The 9,871-nt window shown below is 35.6% G+C and overlaps 1 pseudogene; it reads right to left on the bottom strand.

Moving 5' to 3' along the window:
* Positions 1-2,297: 2,297 nt before the first annotated feature.
* On the bottom strand, positions 2,298-2,538 carry LOC114083081 (diphthamide biosynthesis protein 3-like; annotated as a pseudogene).
* Between the last annotated feature and the right edge of the window lie 7,333 nt (positions 2,539-9,871).

The raw sequence follows: 9,871 nt of genomic DNA, 5'->3' as shown, positions 1-9,871 counted from the left end.
CCAAGAAAACTGCTTCTTAATGTATATAAAGTATATGCAAAATCTTTTAAACAGCCAATTTAATTTTCAAACTCAGAAGTGTGGTAACACTGTTGATGAAAATTGGAGTTTCCATTTCTGGTTTCATGATTCAGACAGTTTTGAGTTTATAAAGGTTTCAGTTTCACTTTCTGTTCTGGCAAGCTCCCACAGCTGAAATGAGAAATGACAGCTGAAAACTTTCTGACCCTATCTCCTATACCTGTAAAAGCGAGGGATTCACTGGCCTGGCCTTAGACTCCAGAGCTAATCAGACAGAGACTGGATTAACTTAGTTCACAGAGGTACTACACAAATGTCTCTGAGGCTAAGTAAGACACAAGCTTCACTAAGAATTCCAATCATACCTGAAAAATCTTGATTTTACTTTCTGCTTATAGATTATAAGAATTAATTCCTGTTCTTTTGTAGTTCTCAAACTTAAGCAACACAATTGCTTTAAAATAAAATCATTCCTATTATTGCAGAATTATTAACAATCACTGACTGCTAATGCTATTTGTATTTCTTCTGGAATGTTTGAACTTGGGCAATTTTTCTTCCTGTTCTATGCTCATAGTTGACCTATACCAAGGATGTCTGCTTTTGCTTGAAATTAATTGGTAGCAGAGAAAGTTTATATGTTAGCACCATCTATAATGAGCTTGAGATAGTTCATTTCTCTTTTCAGGTCCATGCCACAAAAGTCAACCTGTACCCTGCTCTGTTCACCTAAATAGTCACTTTGCTTTTCAAAGCAGTGTGTATTATTTATGGGTGGACAGTGTTCCAAACATCAGTGAGATTTCTCACCATAACATGAATATGCCATATATTGTACCAAGTACATCTAGCATATAAGATTTGATTTATTATGTTTCAGCCTAATGGCTGCCTATAGCCATGATGCTGCCAGGCTTAAAAACTCCACTTGTTTTAATTTAAACTTCCAAGGAGTGTGCATATTTCATTTATTAATCAGTATAGAACATTCATACTCTATCAAGCTTTTCTAATTGCAGGAGCCATACACCAAACAACTTGTCAGGTATCAGTGCATTTTCATATATACAGAAAAGGTCTGTTTGTAATAAAATTTTCCAATCTTCTTGTGATTCTAATTTCTTCCTACTCTCTGCACTCTAGCAAAGGAAGACTAATAGTCTATCTTCATATATTTCTCTTCTTCATGGCAACATTTCTCTGTCAGAGTGCATGGTTGGGTTGCATGCTATAGAGCCTTACTAGATGTGTCCACATGGACATATTCAGAGTAGGCATCCCATTTTCAAGTTCATTCTCTATTGTAGATGCTTTACATTTTAGGAGTAGTGACACAATACTGTGATAGACAAAAATCACTGGTACCAGCCACAGAGACTTGGCATTAACCCCTATATGAAATGCAATTTCATTAGTTCTATCAGAAAATAAACAAAAATTTAGATACAAAAATATCTGCTTTGATTTGGTCAAATAGTTAAAGCATTAATTTACTAAGTTGGCACATTTAACTCCTCTCATTGTTAACAATTTTGCTTCCTTCATTTTTAAAAAAGTCTTCTCATGATTTTTAAGGAACATAAGGAATCTCTACTTCTTTGACCATTTCACTTTAGTCTTTTCTTCCTTATTCACTAACCTGTAGGATGGAGAAACTGTAGCCAATCTTTTCTCTTTAATACCACAATAGAACTCTCTGCATGAAGTGCAGCAGAAATGACATGCTGAACAGAACATGAACATTCTAATAATGGCAAGACTGGGAAGATTGGCTTGATGAGAGAACCAGAAGTACAGTACTGATGAAGCAATGGATTTCTTTTTAAGTTAGAATAATAAAGATGATGTCAAATTTCAAAGAAAAGGCTAATTTTAACCATCTTGGTAACTAATTAAAATATAATCTCTTTTTAATTAAGAAATCCTAATGTCTGAGGTAGATGATGCCGTTATCATATATCAAATTAGGTTTCAGGTATAAAAATGATAACTAAGGGAAAGAAACCACTGATTTAAAATTATTTTCTTTTAAATTCAGATAGATAATTAAGAATGCTTCCAATAAAGTGGCCTAAACATGAAATCTGTGTATAACATGTCTGGGACTCACTTCTCTATTTAAAGATGAACTCAGCAGTTGGCAAAAAGATCCACATGCTAACAGAATGGCAATCCACAAAACAGCTGTACCCTTGAAAAATTCAGCTATTCTGCATTTGACATTTCCATCTGGGCTCATTTTTAACTGTTTATGATGTGCATTTCTGAAGGTTTCTTCAGCATTTAACTAGTTCTTTGTTGGTTGAAGGAGCTGAGACTGTTTCTCCACACAGAAATTGATCTGTCATAAATCACTTTTATAATGAGAGAGCAGCTAGAACATGTTGCCACATCTTGCCCATTCTCCATATCTTCCTTGGTGATGGAAAAGTTATTCCCACAGGGGCAGGGGTAGAAATATGTTTTGGAGTCCTCATCATATTGGAAATCCTCAATCTCCACCTGAAACACCATCATTGTTGTTGGGGTTGGCAAAGTGCTGGTGTCCCAGCAGTCTGACAATGCCTCTGTTGGTCTAACTTCCCAATGCTGGCTGGGACCCAGTGCTGTTACCATGCACTTGTGCAGGAACTCCTGTTGCTTGTATTCTTGATAACTGCCATTCTGACTGAAGTGAGATAAAATCTTAGAGTAGTTTTGATTTTTCATTTCTCTAATTGCTAGATATAATTAACATTTTTTCATACATTTGCTGGTTGATTGTATTTCTTCTTTTGTGAAGTGTCTATTCAGTTCCTTAGCCCATTCATTGATTGATATATTTGTTTTATTGGTGTTTAGTGTGTGTGTGGGGGGGCAATGGCCAGTGTCTCATTGGAGAGTTTTTCTTCCTGTTTAGGAGGATGTAAGCCACCCTAAAACTTAAAGTCTCAAATAATTAGTGAATAACAAAACACAAATAGCCACAAATATATTACAAAAGTGAAGCCCCTGATAGATCTAGTCCACATGGGTGCTGGAACTAGACAGAGAAAAGATGGCTCCAGTGGTTTATTGAAGAGGATACATCAAAAGCAGGGATAAGGTTTCAAGAGTGGAGTCTTTCTTCATGATGTCTAGCAGTCAGCAGGTTGATTGGCATCTTCTCAGGTCACTCCCATCTCAGGTGCTGTGTGGATTTTTGGCAGAACTTGAGGGTGAAGTTCACTTGCATCAGGCAATCAGTCCCTGTGAGGAGGTGTCCAAGGAAGTTCCTAATGCTAGACTTATCCCTTCACTAGGTTACAATGCACAACATAGTCCACACACAGCTCACAGAGGGCTCATGACAGATGTTGAGTTTTTTGAGATATTTACATACCCTGGAGATTAATGCTGTATCTGTGGTGCATGTGGTCCCATTCTGTATACTGTTTCTTCATGTTATTGATTGTTTACTTGGCTGAGAAGAAACTTTTTAGTTGGAAATCATCCCATTTATTGATTCTCGATTTTACTTCTTGCGCTTTTAAAGAAGTCAGATCCTAAGCTGACATGGTGAAGATTGGCCTTACTTTTTCTTCTGTTAGGTGCAGGGTCTCTGTTCTAGTGCCTATGTCCTTGATCCACTTTGAGTTGAGTTTTGTGCGGGGTGAGAGATATGGGTTTAATTTCATTTTGCTACATATGTGTTTTCAGTTTTCCCAGAACCATTTTCTCTGATGTATGTTTTTGGCACCTTTGTCTAGTATGGGATAACCATATTTATTTGTCTTCTATTCTGTACTATTGATCTACATGTCTTTTTTTGTTCCAATACCACTCCATTTTTGCTACTATAGGTCTGTAGTATAATTTAATGTCTGGTATTGTGATGCCTTCAACTTCACTTTTCTTGCTGTGGATTGCTTTGGCTATTCTGGGTCTCCAATTTTTCCAAATAACTTTTATGACTGAATTTTCTGTTTCTATGAAGAATGTCATTGGATTTTCTTTTTGGTGGGTGGGGGTACTGAAGATTGAACTCAGGGAGACTCAACCACTGAACCACAGTCCCAGTCCTATTTTGTATATTTTTTTTAAATTTAGACACAGGGTCTCACTGAATTTCTTACCGTTTTGCTGTTGTTGAGGCTGGCTTTGAACTCACAATCTTACTGTCTCAGCCTCTCAAGATTCTGGGATTACAGACTTGTGCCACCATGCCAAATGTCATTGGAATTTTAATAGTAATTGCATTAAATCTGTATAACGCTTTTGGTGGTTACATTTTGACAATGTTAATTTTACCTTCCAAAAGCATGGGAGATCTTTCCATCTTCTGAAGTCTTCAAATTATTTTGTTAGTGTTCTATAGTTTTTCATTGTAGAGGTTTTTCACCTATTTTGTTAGATTGATTTCCAAGGATTTTATTTTATTTTTTTTGAGGCTACTATGAATGGGATAGTTATCCCAATTTCTCTTTCAGAGGATTCATTTTGATGTATAGGAACACAATTGATGGGGTATTTATTTTTATATCCTGCTAATTTTCTGAATAAATTCATTAGTTCTAGAAGTTTTCTGGTAGAATTTTTGGGTCTTCTAAATATAGAATGATGTCATGGGGATGTAGGAATAGTTTGAGTTCTTTTTTCCCTCTTTTTTAATATTTATTTTTTAGGTGTAGATGAACACAACACAATGCCTTTATTTTTATGTGGTGCTCAGGATTGAACCCGTGCTAGGTGAGTGCTCTACCACTGAGCCACAATCCCAGCCCTCTTTTTTTCTCTCTTTGTATCCCTTTAATTTCTTTAGTCTGTCTGATACTCTAGCTAGAGTTTCCAGGGAGATGTTGAATAAAAGTGGTGAAAGAGGACATCTTTATCTTGTTCCAGTTTTTAGAGAAACTGTTTTCAATTTTTCTTCATTTAGAATGATGTTGGCCATGCTTGGGCTTAGCATAGATAGCTTTTACAATGTTGAGGTATGTTCCTACTGTCTCTAGTTTTTATTTTGTTTTAAATATGAATGGATGCTGTATTTTGTCAAATGCTGTTTCTACATATATTGAGATGATCATATGATTCTTGTTTTAAGTCTATTAATATGAAGAATTACATCAATTGATTTATGTATGTTGAGCCAACTTGGCATCTCTGGGATGAATAACAATTGATCAAGGTGCACTATCTTTTTTTTGGGGGGGAGGGGGACAGGGGATTGAACTCAGGTGCACTTGGTCACTGAGCCATACCCAGGTTTATTTTGTATTTTATTTAAAGACAGGTTTTCACTGAGTTGCTTTGTGCCTCACTTTTGCTGAGGCTGGCTTTGAAAATGTGATCCTCCTGTCTCAGTCTCCAGATCTTCTAGGATTACAGGCAAATGCTACTCTACCTGGCTTATGGTACACTATCTTTTAAATATATTTTTGAATATGATTTGCCAGAATTATATTAGGATTTTTGCTTCATGTTCACAAAGGATATTGGTCTGACATTTTCTTTTCTTGATGTGTCTATGTCTGGTTTTGGTATCAATGTGTTACTAGTTTCATAGAATAAGTTTTAAAGGGTTCCATCCTTTTCTATTTAATGGAATAATTTGAGGAGTAGTGGTGTTAATTTTTCTTTGAGTTCTTGTAGAATTTAGCTGAGAATCCATTTGGTCCTGGGCTTTTCTTTGTTGGTAGGCTATTGAGGTTGTCTTCTAATTCATTCCTTGTAATTGATCTGTTTAATTTAAGTATGTCCTCATGATTCAATTTGGGCAGGTCATATGTCCCTAGACATTTGTTGATGTCTTCATAATTTTCTATTTCATTGAAGTATAAATTTTCAAAAAAGGTTCTAATTATCATTTGTAGCTCAGCAGTGTTCGTCACGATATTTTCTTTTTAATCACAAATTTTAGTAATTTGAATTGTGTATCTCTTTCTCTTCATTAATGTGGATAATGGTTTATCAATTTATTTTTTCAACAAACCAACTTTTTGTTTTGTCAAGATTTTGAATTGCTTCTTTTTTTCAATTTTGTGGATTTTAATTATTTCCTGTCTTCTACTGCTTTTGATTTTGATTTTTCTTATTTTCTCTGATTTTAATTATTTTCTGCTTCTACTGCTTTTGATTTTGATTTGTTCTTCTTTTCCTAGGGCTTTGAGATGTCATGTTATGTTATTTATGTGTTGACTTTCTATTCTTTTAAGAAATGAGCTCAATGCAATGAAATTTCCTCTTAGCACTGCCTTCATAGTGTCACAGAGATTTTTATATGTTGCATGACTGTTCTCTTATGTTATGAATTCTTTATTCAATAGAATATTATTTAGTCTTTAACAGTTAGAATAGCTTCTATTTTTATTCTATTGTTGATTTCTAATTTCATTTTATTTTGATCTGATAAGATGCAGGGTATTATATCTATTTTTTGTATTTGCTGAGTTGCTTTATGGCATAAGACATGGTCTATTTTAGAGAAGGATCCATGTGCTGTTGAAAAGAAAGTGTAATCACTCATTGATGGATACAATATTCCCTATTTGTTAAGTCTAAATTATTGATCATATTATTTAGTTGTAGAGTTTCTTTGATTAATTTTTGTTTTGAAGATCTATTCAGTTGTGAGATAGGTATGTTAAGTTGCCCAGTATTATTGGTCTATTTGATTCTTGAAGTTGAGAAGGGTTTACTGATATGCATAGATGCTCATTGTTTGGGGCATAAATATTTATGATTGTTATGTTTGTGTATATATAATTCCTTTGTCAGTATAAATTTTTTTCTTTGTCCCTTTTGATTAACTTTGGCTTGAAGTCCACTTCATGTGAGAGGAGGATAGAAAACCCTGCTTATTTACTCTATCCATGTAAGTGATATATATTTTTTTTCAGCCATTCAGCTTAAGTCTGTAAATTTCTTTGCTTATGAGGCAAACCTCTTGGAGACAGCATATAGTTGGGTCTTGTTCTTTAATCTAATCTGCCAGCTTATGTCTTTTAATTGATGAGTGTAGGCTATTAATATTCAAGGTTAGTATTGACATATAATTTGTATTCCCAATCATTTTGGTTAATTTCTGGTTTTTAATTTGACTTAGTTCCTCCTTTGACTATTCCTTTAGTATTGATCTTCTTTTTGCTGGTTTCACTTTATTTCCACTTTATTCTCATGAAATATTTTGTTAAGGATGTTCTGTAGTGTAGGCTTTCCAGTAGTGAATTCTTTTAACTTTTGTTTATCATGAAGGTTTTAATTTCATATTCAAATCTAAAACTTAATTTGGCTGGATATAAAATTTTTGGTTGGCATGCATTTTCTTTCAGGGATTGAAATATATTATTCCAGGACCTCCTAGCTTTGAAGGTAGGGTTGAGAGATCATTTGAGATCTGAATTTTTTCCCCTATATGTAATTTGTTTTTTTCCCCCTCTCATGGCCTTTAAGATTTCATCTATTCTCTGTGTTAGTCATTTTCATTATAATGTGTCTTGGTGTGGGTCTGTAATTTTGGACATTTGAGGTTCTGTGAGCCATTTGTATTTTTTCCATTTCACTGTTTAGGTTTTGGCAATTTTCTAATATTTTATTTATTATTAAAAGATTGTGCTTTCCTTTGGTTTGCATCTCCCCTCTTTCATCTATCCCAATAACTCTTAAATTTAGTCTTTTCATGTTATCCCATAATCTTGGATGTTCCATTCATGGTTTCTTATCATCTTCTCTGCATGGTCAACTCTATTTTCAAGATTATACATATTGTCTTCATTGCCTGAGGTTCTGTCTTTCATGTGATCTAGTCTGTTGGTGATTATTTCTGTTGAATTTATAATGTGTTTATTGATTCCTTCATTTTTAGGATTTTTGCTTTTCTTTCACAATCTATAACTCTTTATTGAAGTGATCTTTTACTTCCTGTATTTTTTTATTTGATTTCACTCATTATACTATCCTTTACTTCACAGATCAGTATAGCTATGTACATTCTAAATTCCTTCTCTGACATTTTTCTGCCATGTTGTCAATGGATTCTGTTATTGGAGCTTCTCGCTTTGTTTGGGATGCTTTATTCCCTTGGCTTTTCATGTTGCTCATGTGTTTTCCCATCTAGCAGTGTGGATCTGATGCAGTACAGATTCTACCTTGTGGACTTATAGTGTTCCTGAAGGTTTCCAGTATGATGCCTTTAAGTGGGGAGACCAATATCAACAGCACCCAATGCAAACAACATATAGGCTGAAACCCACTAGATCCTCTTAAGACTTCCAAAGTTTTCTCACAATAAACAGAAATGATAAGTTCAATTATTATCCACATTATATACAGTAAAATTTCTAAAAGATTTTATAATTTCAAATGTTGGACAATAAGAGAACAGAAGTGGTGCAGAACATGATGTCCATGAGGGAGGAGGATATAAATCAGAAGTGAAAATCTATAGGAAGAGTGGAAGAGGAATTGTTTAATCTTTATCAACTATTAGAGAGGAAAAGAGAGGATCCAGAAAAACAGACAAGCAAGAGGAAAAGTATATGCAATAAAAAATTAAAAAATAAAGTAAAAAAAATTATTAAAGAAAACACACACACACATACACACAACCAAAAAATTCAATGGATAATTGAACAACTATTTGCTTCAGCATTCAAATATTTCTCAGTCTTGTCTCTGACTCTTCATGGGATTGCCATCCCAAGCCAGCCCATGCAGATCCAGTCATTATCCCATGGATTTGGGTCTCAGATACCACAGGCTAAGCCATGTTGCAGTCCCAAGATCTCAATGCCATTTCAATTTGCAGAGAGAACCCAAGTGATGTGCTCACACAGTGGAGTAATCCTGAAAGAAGTTGCAAGAGGGCAGTCACTAGCACTCCTAACAGGAAGACTCCAGGCACAGCCAATCCCACAGGCACCCAGACACTGGACCTCCAGATCCTACTGGTGTCCCCAACCAAAGGTAGCTGCATCCCAAGATGGTGGTGGCAGCAAAATGGCTGGCCCCCAGGTGCTGGACCATTTCCCAAGGTGGAGGTGGCTGCATGTAACCAAACCTACAGGCACTCTGATAGTGAACCTCTGGGTGGCTGTGGCAGTGGTAGCAGTGGAGGGTCAGCAGCAGCAGGTGGTAGGTCATCAGCAGCAGCACCTAGAGAACCAGTTTGCATCAGCAGTGCTGATGGCAGCAGTGTCTTAGAAAAGACCTTTGGGCATCGGGAGCAGTTGCGTTGGTGGCAGTTGCACCTGGAGAAAAGACCTCTATGTGATGGTAGCAGTGGTGTTAGTGGCAGTGGTGTAGACAGCCACCATGCCTGAAGAAAAGACTTCTGGGTGTCAACAACAGTGTCGGTGGCAGTGGTGCCTGGACCTCTGGGTGTCAGCTGCAGCAACATGAGCAGCAGGGGTGTCAGAGGCATCAATGGCAGGAGTGACAACAGGTGGCAGCCACACCCTGAGAAAAGCTTTTTTTTTTTGAATTTCTGTATGCCAGTCTATGTCTTTTAATTGATGGGTTTAGGCCATTTACATTCAAGATCATTACTAAGATATTATTTGTTTTCACATTTACTTTTGTTTATTTCTGGCTTTTAATTTGAATTAGTCCCTCCTTTGATTGACTATTCCTTTAATGTAGTTTCTCCCTTTGATGGATTTTATCTGTTTTTTAATTCATCTTTATGGAGTACTTTTTGAGAATGTTCTGTAGTGTAGACTTTCCATTGTGAATTCTTCTTCTTCTTTTTGTAATATAAAGTACTCTAATTAGTAAGTTTATACAAACACTTTTTCTATAGCACAGTAACAAGATCAGTTCAGTATAGAGAAGAAATATTGAATTGGGCTCAAGCCACTCTTTCTGGCTGTTCTTCCTATGTAACATGAAGAAT

The sequence above is a fragment of the Marmota flaviventris genome, chromosome 1 (assembly GCF_047511675.1).
Source record: "Marmota flaviventris isolate mMarFla1 chromosome 1, mMarFla1.hap1, whole genome shotgun sequence".
NCBI lineage: Eukaryota > Metazoa > Chordata > Mammalia > Rodentia > Sciuridae > Marmota > Marmota flaviventris.
The sequence above is the reverse complement of the archived record's forward strand: the minus strand, read 5'-3'. Positions and strand labels throughout refer to the sequence as shown.